Here is a 20,541-nt window from a genome sequence, read left to right on the forward strand (position 1 = left end):
GATACCCGTCCTAAAGCCCTAAAGCAAGGGGGAAAGGATTAGAGGGTCATGAGGGTCCTTTCAGCCCTACCAGTGGGAGTGGGTGGGGGCAGGGGCAGAGTTCTCTTTCTAGGCTTGGGAAGGCATTCAGCTCCCCCCCCCCCCCAATTCCTTGGCACCTCTGAGAATCTTTTGGGAATATGTCTTCACTGTCAGGCTACAGGTAGCAGTGCAGGACTTGGTTTAGCACTTGTACCCCACAAGGATACTTATCAGGGCCATTCCTTTCTGAGCATGTGGGTTAATAAGATCTCCGTGGTAGTGGGACCTTGGAGAAATTAAGCTGCTGGCATGTTGGCCACAGAGCAAAATGCTGCAGCGAGAAGCTGCAAGCTGCAGGCTCCCAGCTAGCTGCCTTGAAAGGGACCACAGTAAATCAGGAGCAGCCATTGAGGCTGGTGCTGGATTTCAGCGCCAGCCCCCCGCCAGGGGCTGCGGATCCCCCAAAACCAACAGCAGCAGCACCATCAACGACAACTGGCCGGTGCAGGCCGGTTGCCGGGAAGCCGACTACGCGCGCGGGGAAGGGGGGCCCGAAGAGGCGGTTGCTGGAAGCTGCTGTTAGAGGTGAGGGAATGAGAAGGGGAAGGAAGGAACAGAGGCACCAGGGGGACTTGGAACAAAGGGGGAGAGGGGTTCTGGTCACACTAGTGTGGGCAGCGCAGGAGGAGGTGAAAGCGCTAGCTCGAAAGAGAGGGAAAGAAGAAAGCAGCCGAGAGGCACCAAGAAGAGGAGGAAGTGGGAGATGCGCTGCTTCCTGTGGAAAGCGCGATGATTGAAGACAAAGCTGGGTGGGGACTAGTCCCTGGGCTGCAGGCGCCGCTGCTACACACGCACAGCGCACAGCGCGCAGCGGCGGCCGCTCCGTGGCAGCTCCTACTACTGCTGGGCTGGGCCGGGCCGGGCTGGGCGGGCTGCGCGGGCTGCGCCGGGCTCCCCTGCACACATCGGCTCCCCCGCAGGAGACCAGCCGCTCTCCGACGAGCCGCGGGCGCCCAGGTAAAGGGGCCGCTTTGGGGCTCGCTCCTTTCTAAGCGAGAGAATGACCACCGCCTGCGGTTGTAAGGGCGGATTTCTCAGGGAGGATGGGGACGTTGCTTCGGGATCGGTGGGGGGAAAAGGATGAGAGGATGGGTTCTTTGAGAAGGGCTGTTGAGAATGGCCAAATTCGTGGCACATTTGCTTTTGCGTTTGTTTGGTTTTTGTTGTTGAAATCATCGTTGGCGCTTCGCTTTGGCGATTCGTCAGAAAAACACCCTAAGTGTTAAGAAGCCGTTTGCAGAGTTCTCTTGGAAGAAAAGCGGGGCTCAGTTGAAATCAACTGGGGCTGTGAAGCTGTGGGCTCATCATCTGAGCGTTGCAGTCCCCTCGTCTTAAGGGTGTTAAGTGGTGGAAAATGTTCGTTGCATTATCTTTCTTACATACTGCACTGAGGTGTCTGCTGTTTTGCACTATAACGACTGTGATTTAGCTGTTTTTTAAATTATTATTATTTATTTATTTATTTTTGGTTAAATCCTTTTGTACTCAGAATTTGCCAACAAGGGCTGGAATTGCGTATGTGAGGGGCAGTATTTGTTTAAAAAAAACGGTGTCTTCCTCCCTCTGCTCTCTGTGCAGCTGCTTTCTGGATAACCTCAGAAACAGCTACCATTTGCCAGTAGGTCTCATCCTAAAGTTGCATCCTTTCTCAAGGGAGTGTGGCGGGTTTAACTTGTCCAGAATCAGATATATATGGATTTGATGTTTATGTGGATTTTATTCATCTGTAGGTCAAGATGCATGTTAACCTTAGTGAGGGACAAAACGTGAAAGTGGAGCTCGGTTATTTCCTTACCTGTATACACCCAAATGGTAAAATCAGAATGCGATTTTTGTTCTTTGGTTATCTTGAGCAATGGATCCTCTTAATGAGAGTGCCCATGACTATGACTTGTTCATATTTATGAACGACCTATAAAAGTACAGTAAATAGGTCTAATGAATTGGAAATGAAATTGTGAGATGTCTTTGGCAGGATATGTAGGAGAAAGAGCATAAGACCCTACTGAAGCATGGTTTTAAAAATTAAGCTTTGTTTCCAATGGAAAGTGTGGATAAGCAATAAATGGTCATTGATGAAAGGTTTCTTCTTGAATGTTTAGAATGAAGAGAGATAAGTTTTCAAAGGAAAGAAAGAACTGCTTATAGTAAGGTAAAAAAAATAGTAAAAAGGTCGTATTTAGATATTCAAATTCCTAACATATAGGCTTTTAAACACTAAATATGCCGTTGAGAGTGTATATGGCTCCTCATTTCTCACCATTCTCGGTTATGAGAAGCTGTACGGTCTGCTTTTTAATGCCATCTTTCTGAAATTGATTTGGCTTCCCAAAATTTGTGGGTAGCAGCACATGTTCAGAGATGAGAATCTTTAGGTACTAAAGGAAAAAAAAATGTCTACTTCTCTGAGGTTACTTATTAAATTAAACTTGTGCTATGTCTAAGGGGCAAAATATTGCTAGTGTTGAAACCGTAGAGTTTCCCTGTGGAGTCAATGAATTTAATCAAACCTGTAGGCAAGACAGGTCATTCCATGTACTTCACAATTACACTCCCCATTTGCCTCCTAAAGAATAAAATATGTAAAGATCATCTTCCAGGGGGAGATGTAGGGTGGATCTTGGATCCAGAATGCCCCTAACTTGGATCCAGTTTTGTGATCAAGCTGCCTGTCACTAAATGAAATAGAAAGTTGGGAATCTGGGCTGTATGAACAAGGATGGGGCTCACCCTTTGGTACTTACTCATCTTCAGGCTGTATTCACTGGATCCTGCCAACACCCTGCTTTATTTGGGGATGTGTAGATAATCTGCGTTATTCTTTGCTGCGTTTCACAAAAGAGTAAGAAAATGAAACCTTGGCCCTTAGGCACAGGAGAGTCAAGAGGGCCCCCTGCTCTCTTTTAGAAAACAATTAAGAGCTGCCTATTTTCTGCACAGCACAAAACATTTCCTTAATTGTTAAATTCCAGCTTGAAGCACAACATCAGTGAGTAACAGCAGATCAGCCACTGTGATGGTAGAAGGTTTAGGAAAAAGATAAAAATGCTTCTATGCTGTAAAACTGGACTATTTCCACTTGTTCCGGCCATATGGAATATTGAAAGACATAGTGCTTTTGCCCAGAGTATTCAGTGGCTTTTGAGGGAGTCGATGGACACTGAAATTTTAATTGTATGGGGTTTTTTTTCCTGCCATATGGCCAATGGCTGAGTGGAAACATGACTCCATTATTTCGTGGCCAGCCCTGGGCCTCATATGGTGGGCACATAGTGAATGTATTTGGTTGACTGACTTTTTTAGCCTACTTCAGAAGGCAGGCCCAACTTTTAAGTATAAAAGCTCTATCGTCAAAGCAGAAAGCCAGTTCAAAAAGACAACTGTGGGTAGAATAAAAGAACATCGTGGAGTGAAAAGAACACAGGCTTCGAGAGTCCGGCAGATCTGCCTTTGAATCCTATCCCTGGTTCTTACTACTTGACCTGGTACGTTAATGTATAAACCTTAGTTTCTTCGTGGTAAAGAGAAGTTAATAGTACGTAATCAAGGGTTTCTTTTTGTTTTTGGTTTTCATTTTGTTGCGTTTTGGTTTTGCTTTTGTGTGTGAATAGGTGAGTGCCTGCTATGTGGTAGGTACTCAGATGTCATTTTTTCTTCATGGGTGACATAAGGGAAAACTAGCATATTCTCGACCTTTGCCGCTAGCTACCTCCAAGGTTCCAGGAGATATATATATATTTTTTAATTGGAGTAAAATATATATAACATAAAATTTCCCCTTTTAACCATTTTTAAGTGTACCATTCTGTGGCATTAAGTATATTGACATTGTTGTGTAACCGTTACCACTGTCCATCGGCAGGGCTTTTCCATTTTTCTCAAACTGAAACTCTGCTCCCATCAAACAATAAGTTCCCATTTCTTCCTCCCCACAGCCCCTGGCAACTGCCATTCTACTTTCTGTCTCTGACTTTGACTACTCTGGGTACCTCACGTAAGTGGTATGTCTTTTTGTAACTGGCTTAATTCACTCGCCATAATGTCTTCAAAGTTCATCCGTGTTGTAGCAGGTGTCAGAATTTCTTTCTTTTTTTAAGCTGGATAAGATTCCTTTGTGTGTCTACCCCACACTTTGTTTATTCATTCATCTGTTGGACACTGGGGTTGCTTACATGTTTAACCTAGTGTGAATAATGCTGCCGTGCACATGAGTGTACAATTATCTGTTTGAGTCCCTGCCTTCACTTTTTTGGGGTACCCAGAAATGGATTTGCTGGATCAAATTGTAATTCTGTGTTTAATTGTTTTGAGGAATGGCCATACTGTTTTCCACAGCGATGGTACCATTTTACAGTCCTACAGCACTACGTAAGAGTTCCAAATTCTCCTCATCCTCACCGACACTTGTTATTTCTTGGGGGTTTTTGTTTGTCTGTTTTTGATAGTAGCCATACGAATGGATATGAATTGGTATTTCTTTATGTTTTCAATTTGCATTTCCTTAAGGATTAATGAAGTTGAGCATCTTTTCATGGACCTCTTGGCCATTTGTGTATCTTCTTTAGAGAAACGTTTACTCAAGTCTTTTGCTCATTTTTTAATTGGATTGTTTTCAAGGAGACATTTTTAAATGGTGGGATCTCTTAACATAGTGCATCATAAAGATCATGATTGTAATATTTGTACTTAATCTCTTGCATATACCAGTATTATCTCTGCCCAAGTAAAATATATCTCTCAGAAGTAACTTTTAAAATCAAAAGGAGGGGCGGTGCCTGGGTGGCCCAGTCAGTTAAGCCTCTGACTTCAGCTCAGGTCATGAATAAGTCTTGTGGGTTTGAGCCCTACATTGGGCTCTGTGCTGACAGCTCAGAGCCTGGAGCCTGCTTCAGATTCTGTGTGTGTGTGTGTGTCTCTCTCTCTTCCCCTCCCTTGTTAGTACTCTATCTCCTTCTCCCTCTAAAACACAAAATAAAAAACATTACTTTTTTTTAAAAAAAAATCAAAAGGAGAAAGTAAGAAAATCTGTATAACTCCTGGTAATTGGTGATATCAAGGACCTGATAGTGAAATCCAAACCCGTATTGTAGACAGTCACACCAGTGAGCTGGCTGGTCAAATGTGGACCAGGCTACTACAGAGGAGGCCCTGGGGGACTGTTGTTCCCATGTTCTTCTAGTCTCTTCTCATTAGCTGGATGAGAAAAAAAAATGCCCAATAGTTAGCAGGGTCAGAAATAAGGAAGATAATCTAAAGTACTAAATTGTTCTTCAGCTCTTTATTTTATTTTTTTTAAGTTTCTTTATTTATTTTGAGAGAGAGAGAGAGTGTGTGCCTGTTGCACGCATGCATGAGACAGCAGGAAAGGTGCAGAGAGAGAGGGAGAGAGAATCCTAAGTAGGCTCTGAGCTGCCAGTGCGGGGCCCGACCTGGAGCTGGAACCCAAGAGCTGTGAGATCGTGGCCTGAACCGAAACTAAGAGTCCAACCCTTAACCAGCTGAGCCACCCAGGTGCCCCTCTCCAGCTCTGCATAATGGAGAGGATTAACCTGTGAAGAAGGGGCTTTGGTAGTTAAACGACAATAGATTTCTGAAAAAGGTTTCTACTGATGAAATGTGATGCTGATCTAAATTTCACTTTTTTTTTTTTTTAATTTTTTTTTTTTCAACGTTTATTTATTTTTGGGACAGAGAGAGACAGAGCATGAACGGGGGAGGGGCAGAGAGAGAGGGAGACACAGAATCGGAAACAGGCTCCAGGCTCCGAGCCATCAGCCCAGAGCCTGACGCGGGGCTCGAACTCACGGACCGCGAGATCGTGACCTGGCTGAAGTCGGACGCTTAACCGACTGCGCCACCCAGGCGCCCCTAAATTTCACTTTTGAAAACAGGGAATCCTTCTGTGTTTCATTTCCCACTGCAGATTTCACCCCTGATTCTGAAACTGGTGAGGCAGGGAGTGGACAAGGCTTGAGAGGAGCTGGGTGGGAAGATGAAGGGGGATTCTGTTAAGAGCAACAGTATCTGAGATTTATGGTGTGGGAACAGAGGTTGACCTTGAATGGTTTGAAGAACTCCTGAATGATCATATGTGTATTTCTTATAATGCACTCTTTGTGTTGGTTGGTTGCATAATGAACCCCAGTTTGTTTAATTTGCAAATCTATTTATTCTGCATTTACTTGGAGGATCCATCACTGGCTTTACTGGATCCGGGTGGAGAGGGGAATTACAGAGCTGCATTAAGACTTAGTTCCTGGCCTTTGACATCGTAGAACTTGTACAACTGAAAATGACCTGGGGATGAGCCTAACCTGCATCAAACCATCCATGATGGATAATAGAAAAGGCCTAGAATTTAAGTTACCTTTCTAGATTTGCCCAGATGATTAATACCTTGTCTCCCAATTCAATCTCCATTTCACCTCCCTCCGTCTTAGGGCAAACGGACAGAGAAAGTCTCTACAGTTTGTCACTTTTAAAATTATTTGTATGACCAAATTATTTTGTTTAAAAAGAAGACCATAAGTGTTTAAATTTAACACCCTGTGTAATGTGTAAGTATGCAGTTTCTGTGTTCAGATTTGTTCAAATGTAAAGATGTCATGTTGGAATTGCAATTCAGATTTTCAGGTAAGAGCATTAGAGATATATATGTTCCCCCAGACTCTTATGTTACAGAAAACGAGTTATATTTAATGGGAATCGATGTTCAAACAATCTCTAAGGGACTTCATTAAACATTTAAAAAGAGGGAGTTCAATCTTAAACTCGAGTGATAACATGTTTCTTAGAAATGGTACCACTTTATACCAAGGTTTGAGATAAGACAAGATCAACTCTTTTATCTCTTGGCAAATATGTGTAAACAGTCAAGCTCTTTAAAGGAGAGGCCTGGGAAAACTAGGCCCTTGACCCCTTCCTCCCTGTTGCTTTGGACTTTCCTTGCCCTCCTGCCAGCCTGGTTGTCAGGGTCAGACCTTTCCACAATCCTCTCCTCCAGTACCTGGCACTCAGAGCTAGTGAAGAGGGTCTAGAAGCTGGGTTCTACTCCACATTCACTGCAACATCTGTAGGGCCATTGCTGTTCTCTGAAAACCCTTTTCTTCTTCTTTTTTTTAATTTCCTCTTTTACTATTCCCTGTGCATTTTCAGTAAAACCCTTAAACCTAAGTCCCACTACTTTTATTTATTTCAGGTGACCTCACCTTCTGTTTATCTGAAAAGGTATATATTACAGGCTTCCTCAACCTCATTACTTACCATCTCAAAATACCTCTGTGTCTCCACTCATTCTCTTCCCCTGTCTTCTTAGGTCAAATTAACACAGCCTTTCATTCAAGCTGAGAGTAAACTCTTTACTTGGACTCTCCATTCCATTTCTTTTTACTTTGTAGGGGACTATGTTCTGACAATAAGTCTATCTCTTTCACACGTATTTGGTTTCTTATCTTTATTGGCCCTCTTCTCTTTGCCTGCAAATGTGATTAGTTCATGCACATAAATTAATTTAAAATTAGATCTGCTGCCAACAGAGCTTCCCCTTGACTTTTATAACCTCAACGAACCTGTTCTCTTCTACCTGTTGGGGAAGAAAAATAGTTTTCCCACTATCCTTCTAAGTTCTCATCTGGGAACCCTGGAACAAAAGGCCGATTAATTAGTGAGAGAAAAGCAAACATACTTATTAACATGTATACCTCATGTATACATGCAGGATACCCAGGAAAAATGAGTAACTCTCAGAGGTGGCTTAGAATTCCAGCTGAAATACCATCTTCAGCTAAAGGCAGAGAAGAAGGGTTGGAGGAAGCCAGTTATGGGGGAGGTGACCAGGAAAAGTGTGGTAAATAAGAGTAAGATTAAGATAAAGCAGATTTAAGTGGATACCTGTCCACTGACTGGAGTCTCTAGGGATTTAGTCATCCTTCCCTCTCAGGTAGGAGAGGGAGGAGGCACCCTTATAAATGGAGATTTCCTTTATAAATGTAAATTTCCCTTACATAAGCGGTAATGTCTAGTCTGTTTTCAGAATTTCTCCTGTGTCTGCTGTTTCCCAAAGTATCCTGTTCAAAATAATCTGTATGTCAAAGAGGTATCTTTTGGGGTGGCACATTCTTCCACCCTTCATAGCTCTCTCAAGGCTCCCAACTTCCCCACTAACCCCCAAGTTATGATCCCTAAATATGTTTGTTCTCAAGATTTGGTTTTTCTGCCTCTTAATTTCTCCCTCTCCCTTTATCAAATCCTTTTCTATGACTTTAGTCATTGTCACCGTGCAGGTAAGTTCAAATGTGATCCTTCGTCCTCATCACTCATCCGCTGCCAAACTTGTACATCAAGCACCCTGCAAACATTCGACCCACTGAAAATGAAACTCACATGTCCAAATCAGTGCTACTATTGCCTTTCCCCACCCAAAACTAGCTCCTACCGGATCCCTGACTATTAATGACACCCCATTCTCTCAGTCCCTCAGTTATAAAAACTCAATTTCAGTTTTCCTCAACAAACAGCCCAAGTTGTAGCTGGTCCCATAGCTTTTTGCACTGTGATTGGGAACATATCTTGACACTATCTACTCTTTTCCACATTGATAGCTGGTGTCTTAGTCTAGGCCCTCCTAACTTCCAGCTGGACTGGTTTGTGTGTGTTCTTTCCTCTCCCTAGAATAACCTTCCTACTTCCCCTTCCACACTTCACCCCACAGTGTTACTTCTCTGAATAGCCAAATTCCGTCTGTTCTGTAAGACTCAGTTCCAATGCTCCCTCTTCCATGAAGCCTTCCTTGGTTTCTTTCCCCCCCTCCCCAGTAAGAAACAATTTTTACCTCCCCTGAAATCTTTTGTTCTTTCATCATAGCAGTTAGCACATTCTAGTGTGTATAATGGCAATCTGCCTTTCTTCCCCTCAGCCAGCTCTTTGAGGACAGTGGCCACGCCCAGTTTCATCTTTGTCTTCCTTATATATAGCACACAAATACAGTTATGTGGGGTTTTTTGTTTATTTGCTTTTAATTTCAGCTTTACTGAAGTATAATTAACAAATAAAATAAGCCATTTAAAGTGTACAGTGGGCTCATTTGATACATGTATACATTGTGAAAGGATCCCCTCCATCGAGATAATTAACACATCCCTTACTTCACATATTATTGTGTGTGTATGTGTGTGCATGTGAGAGAATATTTAAGCTCACAAATGCAGTTTGTTTATAATTCATTTATTTACTGAACTCTCCTTCATCACTTATTTTTTGATGCAGACTGGGCTAGATACTTTAGGAGCTCTCTAGGAGCTCATAAACTACAGGGGAAACAGACAAATGCTGATGTAATTATAACCCAGTTGGTCATTCGGTCCACAAGCCTTAACTGAATGTCTGCGATGTGCCACGTGTTCTTGGAGGGGCCAGGGAGACTTGGATGAACGAAACAGGCCAGTTCTTTGTTTTCTTGGAACTCACAGTCTAGTGTTGGGACAGATCCAGTAAACACATAAACAAGTGGCTTTTAGATCTGGCTGCATGTTCAATATCACTGAGTGGTACTTTGAAAAAAATACCGAGGTCCTGGCCTCAGCCCAGGCTAATTAGATCACAGCCAGCCAAGTTTGGACCCCATTGACAAGAAATAAATTATAATACAAGAAAATATCAGGTAGTGAGAAGTGCTGAGATGGATGAAAATAGAAACAAGTTGAATGATGGAGATTATACATACGATGGTGGTGGTAATGGAAATGTACTTTTGTTGGGTAGTCCCTGAAGACCTCTCTGAGGAGGTGACATTTAAATTGAGCCTTTGGTGAGGAGAACACCATGTGAGGATGTGGGGGATGGGGGCGGGTGAGAGTTCCCAGTCAGGTCCTAAGGATGAGATGAAATTCAGAGCCAGTATGTCCTTTTCACATACATGTATAATAATCTCGGGGTGCCTAGGTGGCTCAGTTGGTCAACCATCTGACTGTTGATGTCAGCTCAGGTCATGATCTCATGTTTTGTGAGACTGAACCCTGTGTCAGACTCTGTGCTGACACTGTGGAGCCTGCTTGGGATTTTCTCTCTCCCTCTCTCTGTCCCTTCCCCACTCACGTGCATGCACTCTCTCTCAAAATAAATAAATAAACTTAAAAAAATAATCTATGAAATATGTCTTTCCTCTACAGAAAGCCACTTTTCCGTTAAACTAGGCAGTCTCCAAATGTAGCACACTTGGCTGCTCCATTGAGTACCTGGTCTGGGTTAAATTTTATTCGGATCAAATTGATTTACACAGTCAGCAAGACTACTTTGTTTCATTATATTTTTCTACACTGCAATCAGCACTACAGGGCTTGTTGTCTGGACTAAATGCCAATGTTATTGTTTAAAATAAACCTTAGGTACTTGGTATTATCTTTTAGATGAACAGAGTAGAGAAAGCAGTGATTTTTGCCCTTAATTCTATTGGGAGGAACCAAGGAAAACCTCACAGAGGAGCCATTCGGACCACGTAGAGTCAAGCGCTCACTCGTGGTTGAATGAGTGAAAATCAACACATTTCAGCAATCAAGTTGAAAACTAGCATTTGCTGGGCATGCTGTTTGTGCCCCGTACTTTGCATACATTACTGTTTGCCATTAGTTTTAAAAAATAACCCTATGAGAAGTGAACAGAATTTTTCTATCAGGGTACTTTTGGTTGCTGGTAAAGGAACACCCTACCAAAATGGCTTAACCAACAGGAAATTTGCCTCAAGACCTCCTAAAAGAAGGGTAACTCCAGAACACTGTTCTTAGCAACCTGCATTCTTTCCTTCCTCCTGTTCTGACATCCTCCACAGTTGGTTTCTCTCTTAGACTGCTCCCCTGACGGTGCTGACATGGCTACTACAATTTCAGAATAACAGGCAGATTTCAATATCTAGAGGCACAGTGAGGTGACCGATTCCTTTTCATGTACCTCTTATTAGTGTTACAGAACAGCTGTCTCCAGCTGAATCCCCCTCAGAGCTCACATGCTTTATCTACGGAGGTGAGGCAGACAGAACCCCTGTGATTGGCTGATGTGAGAGTTTCCTCCTGGGGCCATGGAACAGCGTCTCTGAAGCACGTGGTCACCAGACCCCGGAGAAAAGGTCTGGTTGTGTTAGCAAAGAACAAGGAGTTGATGATTAACAAGTAGGCAGTCAATGGAGCCTAACACTATTATTATTCCCATTTTATAAGTGAAGCTATCAAGCCTCAAAAAAGGTAATTGGTATTTCAAGAGCCCACAACTTGGAGTTGACCAGTGTTTCCATGCATTTCCTTTTGAAAAACACACACACACACATAGACAAAAAGCCTGTTTTTGTTAAATGGTGGTGATATAGGTAGATGGGAGAAAGAATCCTGAAAGAAAATACCAAATGGCTAATACAAGACTTAGTAAATAACCTTCTAACCAAATTATTCCAGAGGAAAATACATCAGGTCCTATAAAGCCATAAGAATGTCATTTAACTTATAAAAACAGGGAGGGGGACAAAACATAAGAGTCTCCTAAATGTGGAGAACAAACAGAGGGTTCCTGGAGGGGTTGTGGGAGGGGAGATGGGCTAAATGGGTCAGGGGCATTCAGGAATCTGCCCCTGAAATCATTGTTGCACTATATGCTAATTAACTTGGATGTAAATTAAAAAAAATAAATTAAATGAAAACTTAAAAAAAAATGTTGTTTAATTTAGACAACCACTCTTGCATTATCTGCATTGTAAAAAATTGTGTAAATATATATATATGTAACATATATATAAATTATATGTTATATATATGTTACACACATATAAATATATGTTACACACACACATATATATACACACACATATATATAAAATGAGATTTCCTGCCTGGTCAGTTAAGTCAATTTGATGTAAATAAAATCCACCCTAGGCCAAGACAGGCCCCAGAGAGGCCAAGGGTTCTCTATGTGTGGCACCTGTCGGACTTCAATGAAAACCTTGTTTTCTCTAGAGAGGTGTGTATTTTGTTGATTACAGCACCTGTAAGAGAAGAATGACTAATCTCTGGAATTTCAGATTATGAGTTGTTTCGAAAATTGGTTTTCACTTTCCAACTCTGGAGGCAACATGCAGTTCTATTATCGTTGCCTTTTCTTCGTGGTTCCTGCTTTCCACTTTGGCATTGTATTTCAGAGGCCACGTGTGTGAGGCAGCCATAGTGAAAAAAGGGAGATTTCAGCAGAATTGCTGTCATTACAGTGTTTTGACTGCTTGCCTTGAGGTGTGGTTTCTTTGCGTTCTCATCATAGCAGACTAAGTATTAATAGTAGGAGTACCTTTTCTATAATAAATGATTGAATGCTTCCTACTCATAGTTGCATTTTTAAACAGGAAAGTAAAGTTAATTTCTAGGCTTTGCCAACAGAGCTCTATTTAAGAAGGGTATTTATCTGATCTGTACAGAACCATATTAGAAAAATTGTGAAAAAACTTAAACAGGAAAAAAAAAAACCATCCTTTTTGAGTCTTTTTAGAGAACTGAGCTGATCCTTTGCTATTAAAAAAAAAATCTCATAAATGATGACTGTGTTTAGGGAACATCATGGTGTATAGGCATTCAAATAATTTCACTAAGAAAAAAAAAAAAACCCTTGATATTGAACAGCCCCTAGATTTTCTTTTAATGAAAATAACACAAAAGTTAAGTAAGAAAAGGTGAAAGCTTCTAGGTAAAAGACAAATGATGTGTTTTTTATTATAAGTCTTAAAATAATCCTAAAATACTGTAGTGTAAAAAATAATTTTCTGTGGTGTCTGGGTGGCTCAGACAGTTGAGTGTCTGACTTCATCTTAGGTCATGATCTCGTGGTTTGTGAGTTCAAGCCCTGCGTCGGGCTTGCTGCTCTCAGCACGCAGAGCCTGCTTTGAATCCTCAAGTCTCCCTCTCTCTCTGCTCTTCCCCCACTCACGCTCCCTCTAAAGAAAATAATAAATAAATGTTAAAAAAATAATTTTCTAAAGCTTAATACACAGGTGAGCATAGTTAATTAAAGGACACCAGTTTGGAATCGGAATCTCTAGAGCAAGTTACTTTCTATGCCCCAGTTTCCTCATCTACAAAATGGGAAATAATAATGACAATACCTACTTCACAAAATTGTCAGGAGAAAATTATATAATGTATTAAAATGTTCATTTAGCAGAATGCATGACATAGTAACTATTTAGAAGTATAACTATTAATTACTGTAATTGCTACTGTTACTACAAAGCTGGAATTAAAGTATCTTTTATTCTGTCCATGGGATTCTTACCAAATTCTAGCAGAAATCACTGTTATGGACGAACAGCAGTCACAGACACAAAGAACTTGGAGTAAGGAATCACTTGAGGAAGCCTGTTTCCCTGGGATAGCCAGATGTCGATGTTGTGACTTAAGCGCCAATCTCAGGCTTGCACTATTTGTCCAGTAATCCATGCACTTAGTCATACGTATTTCCAGTTTTCCTTCCCAGCTCACGAAAGGCTTACACTTCTCTGTCCATTTAGTTAGATGTAGCCACATATCTTGTATTAGCCAGTGAAATGTGAGCGTAAGTGCTATTTATCACTTCCAGGAAGAAGCTTCTAAGAATCAGGGTGTGAGTGCATTCCTTGGCAATTGGCGGTGGTAGGAACACAGAAATGGGGGCTGCATTCTTAAGCCTGGGTCTTAGAGTAAAGACAACCCGGGAATGGTCTCTCCACTGACCCGCAATGGACATGTAGTGGGAGTGGGAAATAAGCTTTGCTGTCTTACACCACTAAGATTTGGGAAATGTTCATCACCACAGTATAACCTAGCCTATTTATCCCTTCAAACTCTAGAGGAAGAGTATATTATTGGTAACAGTGCATAAAATGTGTAGCTATTTGGAGACGGTGATTTTTAGTGACTATTTTGTGTGTGTGTGCGCGCGTGTGTGTGTTTTATATGTTGTATTATATGAAAGCATCAGGAGATAGAGTTTTAGGTTAGATTTATAAGTTTCCATTTAAATTTTCTTTTAAAATAAGGTTTGTTTCCAATTCATACTGAGGAAAGCCAACATACCAAAATTACCCACTGTGCTTTTTTTTTTGGAGAGAGTCAACCATGATGCCAAAGTCAGGACTCTGAATTCTAAGCCCAATACTATCATTGGAAAATTGTCCTTCTCACTGAGAGCTTACCCCGAATGGTGCCTTGTGAGGCAAAGAATCTTTCTCATAGACTAAGCCACACCCATGGTCTTTGTCTCCAATAAAAAAATGGTCTTCCCTAAGCCCTATTGCGATGTTCTGGTTATAAACAATGATACTTATTACATAGCATGTCTTAAATAATACATATTGAATAAATGAACAGAACAGTCCAGTTTTTCCAAATGTCTGGACTCTTTCATGTTTGCATTTAAAAAGTCAATGTCTTTATTTTGGACATCGGTTTAAAAACATCTTGGTATTAAGACTTAACATTTATTCTTTTGTAACACTTTACATGGGACCGATCATGTACCCACAGATTTAGGCTATTTTATTTGCTATTTTTTTAGTGCTGATTTTATTTCACTTGATTATTTCATTTGGGTCTCTAAAACTACATTATGAAATACCTTAATTATTTAAATTAGGAACAGATTAATTATCTCCAGTGTACAAACTCAAATTAATTTCATTATTAACCCAAGTTTTAAATTGATTAATGTTGGAGCGTTTAAGGAACCAAGCAGCGTTTTTTTTTTTTGTTTTTTTTTTTTTTTTTTTTCCTTAAGGAGAAGGGCATATTTGATTTGATGAATCTCTCTCCATCACACCAGTTATGCTAATAGGAGCAAGAAATTTGCAAGAAAACTTTGAATAGCTTTTGTAAACCACCCAGAAACCTGTGTGTCTGGGGCTTCTGGGAGAACAATCTGTGAGTCATTTTAAAAAACAAACACATCTATAATCACAGTGCATGTTGTTACCATGGTAATTAGGCCTGTCGAGTTGGCTTGCTTATGTTCCTGTCAAGGGAAGAGGGGGAGAGAAACTGAGAATTCAGAGCTTGGACTATCAGCTTCTATTTGCCTATTGCAAGAGAGAGTTTAGGGGGATCTTGAAAACATGCTGGCGTAGTTATCCTTAGAGGGGAGTGAAGAAACTCTGGCATACCTCCTTTGTTATTGAATATAAGTTAGCCATATTAGTGTCGGGGGGGTTGTGATTCACAGGGGAGAAAAGGACCATTTGACATTCTCTTGGGGGTAGAAGGGGGGAAAAATAGATCCTTTATCTGATACGTAATTACATATAAGTCTTTGAGGTCTGCCTGGGGAAATGTCTTGCACGCCAGTGCACAAGGCTTTAATGATCTTCCAAAAGACATCACATACCATGGGCATAATGTTATTGCAGATTTAAAGGATCCTTAATGCATTATTGTAATATGGGTAGAGACTGGTTTTAGTGAGGCCATTGTTTCAGAGCTGATCCCCAAGTGGATGAGGTATCTTTTCTCTATTATATGGAGTAGATTTGACTCCTTTATCTTGGTCAGTCATCTTATAATACGGGCCCATGGGTCACAGAGATCAGAGAGGTTATGTGAGCTCCACTCCAGAGGAAAGTAAAATCAAAACATAACACTTGTTTGATGGACAGTCAACACAGTTATTGGGTCAGTGGAATTACGTACGGTAGGGGTGAGTCATTATGATTCTATATGGGGAGAAAACAACACCCGTATTAAATTAAAGGTATGAGTGAGTGCATATAAAGCTGTTTTTAAGAATGTTTCTAAGTTTACTTTAAGAAGTCTAGATATCTTCTCAAGTGGATAATTATAATATGTTGACTAGAGTTTTATTTTTTTAGAGTATTCCTCAAGCAGATTTTAAAGCAGATTTTATTTAGAGCTAAACAACTTTTCCTTGTTAAAACTGTTTTTCAAAAGGCTTGAAATAAAGTGCCCTGGTGCATGATGAAAGGGTCATGGCAACTCAGGGAGTTTGTGTGTAGTTTATACCCTTGAAAGGATATATTAACTACTTCTTGAAACTGTGGATTTCATTTTTTCCTCTCCTATATGGAGAGAAGTCACACATTGCTTGAACTCCATTCGGTGCTATCTTAATTTTCTTAACATTATGAAACGATGCTTAACAAACTTTTTTTTTCGGATAATCAAAGTAATTCACGGTGATTATTGAAAATTTGGAAAATACTTAAATTGCCAAAATACTTGAGTTGTTAGTTGAACTGCACATAACAGAGACTTGACTTCACCGTGGGTGACAGAAGTTATTTCTCTTTCACATAATAATTCAGAGGTATGGGTAGTCCAGGGCTGGAAAGGTAGCTCTGCCCCCCAAGAACATCCAGGGACCCATGCTTTTTCTATCATGTTAGTCCATCACTCAAGCATGTTTTTCTTGGTTTATGATCTAAAGTAGTAGCTTGCCCTAAGGATCTCACTTATCACCAGGAGGAAGGGACGTAGTTGGAAAGGGGAGGGCATGGCCCACAAGTTGACATTTATCACTGTTGCAGTCTTCGCATTGAACTTTGTCTCATAGCCACACACCTCGCAGCAATGGAGGCTGGGAAAAGTAGTTATCCTTGACATCTATGTTCCTAGCTGAAAATTCTATTATAAGCATAAAAGAGAAGAGCAGATACTGGACATATCTAGCAATTTCTGCTACTTTCATTATCCTATAGATGATAGGATAGAAGAGGTAATATGCTGTTTACATTTTGATGTATCTTCTTCCAGTCATTTTCTAGAATAACCTATATCAGAGAGATTATAATATTTATCAGAAAATAATATTTGTGAAATAATATACTAGAAGAATATACATGTGAAAATATAAAAAAGGATTAGAAAAAATGTATTTGAAACATATGTTACAAAATTAACTGAGGTCATACTATATGTAGTTTTGTATTTTTTCACATTACTTTATATCATGTATATTTTTCCTTATTTAAAATTTTTGTATCTGTTTTTTAAAAAGTTTTATTTACTTACTTTGAGAGAGCATGAGCATGGAAAGGGCAGAGAGAGATAGAGAGAATCCCAAGTAGGCTCTGTACTGTGGGGCTTGAACTCCCAAACCATGAGATTATGACCTGAACTGAAATCAAGAGGTGGATCCTTAATGGACTGAGCCACCCAAGGCTCCCCAATTTTTTGTATGTATTGTTTCAAAGTTCCATCATGCAGAGTTTTTATTTTACTCAGTAGGCTGAATTACTGGTATTTCGTTTGTTTCTAACACCTTGGTAAAAATTGTCTGCATTTTGTATTTTTTTTAATAAAGTCAAGGAGTGATATCACTAAGACAATGATTGAGAACATATTTGAGGGCCTTGATAAATAGTGCCAAACTGTTTTCCCAAGAGGCTGCTAGCACCAGTAATGCATGAGAGTGCTCAGCTCCGAGCATCCTTGGATAGGCTTATTTTACAAGCCCCACTAATCATCGTTATCCATAGGTTTCATTCTCTGAAAATAGGTTGTTTTTGGCCCTTGGCTTTTTTTATTTCTTTGCTGTCGTTAATCATGAGATAATGCTTTCCTAACAACTTTGGCTCATTTTAAAATGTATGATCCACTTGAGAAACTTAACAGAAACCCATGGGGGAGGGGAAGGAAAAAAAAAAGAGGTTAGAGTGGGAGAGAGCCAAAGCGTAAGAGGCTCTTAAAAATTGAGAACAAACTGAGGGTTGATGGGGGATGGGAGGGAGGAGAGGGTAGGTGATGGGCATTGAGGAGGGCATCTTTTGGGATGAGCACTGGGTGTTGTATGGAAACCAATTTGACAATAAATTTCATATGTTAATATAAATAAGTAAATAAGTAAATAAATAAAATAAAATAAAATAAAATAAAATAAAATAAAATAAAATGTATGATCCCTTCTAACCATCTGGGAGCTGGTTGGGTTGTGACTGTAGCACACGTGCCAATCTTAAGCACTGTGAGATCTTTACAGACACTGATGTTCATGGGTCCTAGGACCCAATGTGATTTTTGTTCAACATCCTCAGAAGCCATGGTGGCCAGGGATATGCGTGTCTCTACTTCTAAACAGCCCACAGAAACTGTAGATACTAAAGATGCTTTTATAATTGCTAAATTGTCGAAATCTACCCTCTTAAAGGGCTAGATACACACAAATGGAACTTCAGCTCTGTCCAGGACACCTAAAGCAAGAACCTTTCCTGCCTCTGCCGCTTTGGTCCGTTGGGAGCAGATTGGGTGAGGTCAAGAGAAAGACTTGTTCTTAGTCATCTCTGTCACCAAGAACTCTGCTTTCCTCAAGTTCCCAAGCTGACTTTGTATTTTCATGTTTTCTTGCAGGCCAGGGAAGTTCACAAAGAAAGAGACTCTTATTTCACATCTGCTTCTTAAAAGAAAAAGAGTTAACAAAATATTTGTTTCTTGGTTCAGAAATGTAAACCTGTGAGACCCTCTGCCCTTAGAGCTATCCAGCCATTACCACCAAACCCTAGTTACAGAAACACCCATTTGCCTGTTCAGCTCTTACGTATCATGTTATTTTTCCTTTTTATAAAAAAAAAAATACATTTTCCTCTCTGCTTTCTCAACAGCCCAGATCTGCCAGTGAGCCTCAGGCTTTGGGAACTCAAGAGGTAAGAATTATAAAATACTTTCTCCTAGGATTTTCTTGAATCTAACCAGAACTTTAAGCCGAAAAGAGTATCTTAACTGATCCTGTAGATGATTGCATTTGACGGGTGATGTTTATCAAAAAGAAATATCCGTAGAGGCTTTAGTAAAATTAACATGATTTCAGGATTTAAGGCAAGCCTGGTTATCCTTGATGATAGTTAAAATCAGATTTCTCACCCAGATTTTCTTATTCTCTCCTAAAAACCTGAGTTGGAGAGCCTTGAGGTCATAGCCTTAAAATGTATTCCTATGGCACTATACATGATTAATCGGTTGCAGCTATTGAAGACATACCCTGTGCAAGACAGACGTCACAGTAGATTAGATCAGAGAAGGGTAAGCCCTGTTCTTAACAGATTGGTTGTAGACATTGTAAGGGCTTTTTTCCAGCAGCAACAAACAATAATAACGAAAGGTCAATCTAATGCTGTAGGGGTTTCTTCTTAAAGAAGCTAACTTGGCTTTTGAAAGTAGCTAAAGCCATTTGATTCTGGTTGTAGACTTGAAAGGTCACCATACTGCTGAGACAGGTGATAATGTGTTTGTCGGCCCCAACCAACAGTCAGCAACTTGGATTTTTTCCCCTATTTTAAGTTTATTTATTTATTTTGAGAGAGAGAGAGACAGAAAGAGAGAGAGCAGAGTAGTGACAGAGAGAGAGGGTGAGAGAATCCCAAGCAGGCTTTGCATTGTCAGCACAGAGCCTGATGCAGGGCTCAAACCCACAAACCGAGAGATGATGACCTTAGCTGAAACCAAGAGTCTGACACTTAACCAACTGAGCCAACCAAGTGCCCCTTTCCCCTATTTTAAAATTTAACCTCATTAGGAAAAATTTCAGGCATATTCCAGTATAGAATAATATAATGAACTTCCATATCCCCACCACTCAGTTTCCATAACTCTCAATTCATGGCCGATATTGTTTCCTTTATCCTACCTCCTATTCTCTTCGTTGCCCTTTGGATTTTATGTGAGTGGTTTGAATTCGGTTGTTGGATTTTTAATTATTTATTTACATAACTATTTAGTGGTTACAGAAAAGTGCTAATAAAAAATACTGACAGTTTCCTGGAGCTGGTCTTTCATCCATTTATTTATTCAGCAAATATTTAGTATTTTCTAGTATTAGAAACTTAGGATAAGAATCTCTAACCAAGAGCTTATTAGAAGAAAGGCCTGTGTAGGTATGCTTTTAAGACCATATATAGCTTTTGCTACCTCATAGTGAGGTTCTTTTGGATTTAAGTACTTAATATCTTGCAAGAGTACTGAGCCATCCCTACATTGTACCAAATACAGAAGCCCCCCCCCCTTATTTGTGGGGGATATTTGTGGTTGACCAAGCACCACTGGGACTGTGGAAAGCAAAATCATGGATAAGGCAGGGACTACTGTATTGTTGATAATGAAGACTCTCTTATAAGTATTTGATGTTCTCTATCTGATGTTTGTGTTGATTTCTTTCGTGTTAATGCATGTACTTAAATGCTTCAAATCAATCCAGGCAGAGTTTCTCAATGGGAGTTGCTGGCATGTTGAATGGGACAATTCTTCATTGTCCTTTTTGGTGTTCCTGTCCTTGGCTCACAAAAGGCCGGTGGCATCTTCCAGTCACTGTGATATCCAGAGCACCCTAGGAAGACACTGGGAACTACTGTGTCTTTGCACACAATGGTAGAGCGATTATTTGTCACTTATCATTCTCGCAAGCATTTTTGCCTCATGCAAAATGATTGATTTCACGTATGCTCAGTGGTTCCTTATGTAAGTG

At 40.4% G+C, this 20,541-nt stretch overlaps 1 protein-coding gene across 2 annotated transcripts in view; it reads left to right on the forward strand.

The window, feature by feature from the left end:
* Nucleotides 1-865: 865 nt before the first annotated feature.
* The window catches only part of GNG2 (G protein subunit gamma 2), a 120,126-nt gene continuing 100,450 nt past the window's right edge, over nucleotides 866-20,541 (forward strand). Inside the window, exons 1-2 of one of the 2 annotated variants that reach the window (XM_030319092.1) lie at nucleotides 868-1,038; nucleotides 18,686-18,727. The gene's annotated coding sequence lies outside the window, so the exon portion shown is untranslated. Of the gene's footprint in view, nucleotides 1,039-18,685; nucleotides 18,728-20,541 lie in introns of both variants that reach the window. The other variant, XM_030319093.1, reaches the window with a different exon arrangement.

The sequence above is a fragment of the Lynx canadensis genome, chromosome B3 (genome assembly GCF_007474595.2).
Source record: "Lynx canadensis isolate LIC74 chromosome B3, mLynCan4.pri.v2, whole genome shotgun sequence".
NCBI lineage: Eukaryota > Metazoa > Chordata > Mammalia > Carnivora > Felidae > Lynx > Lynx canadensis.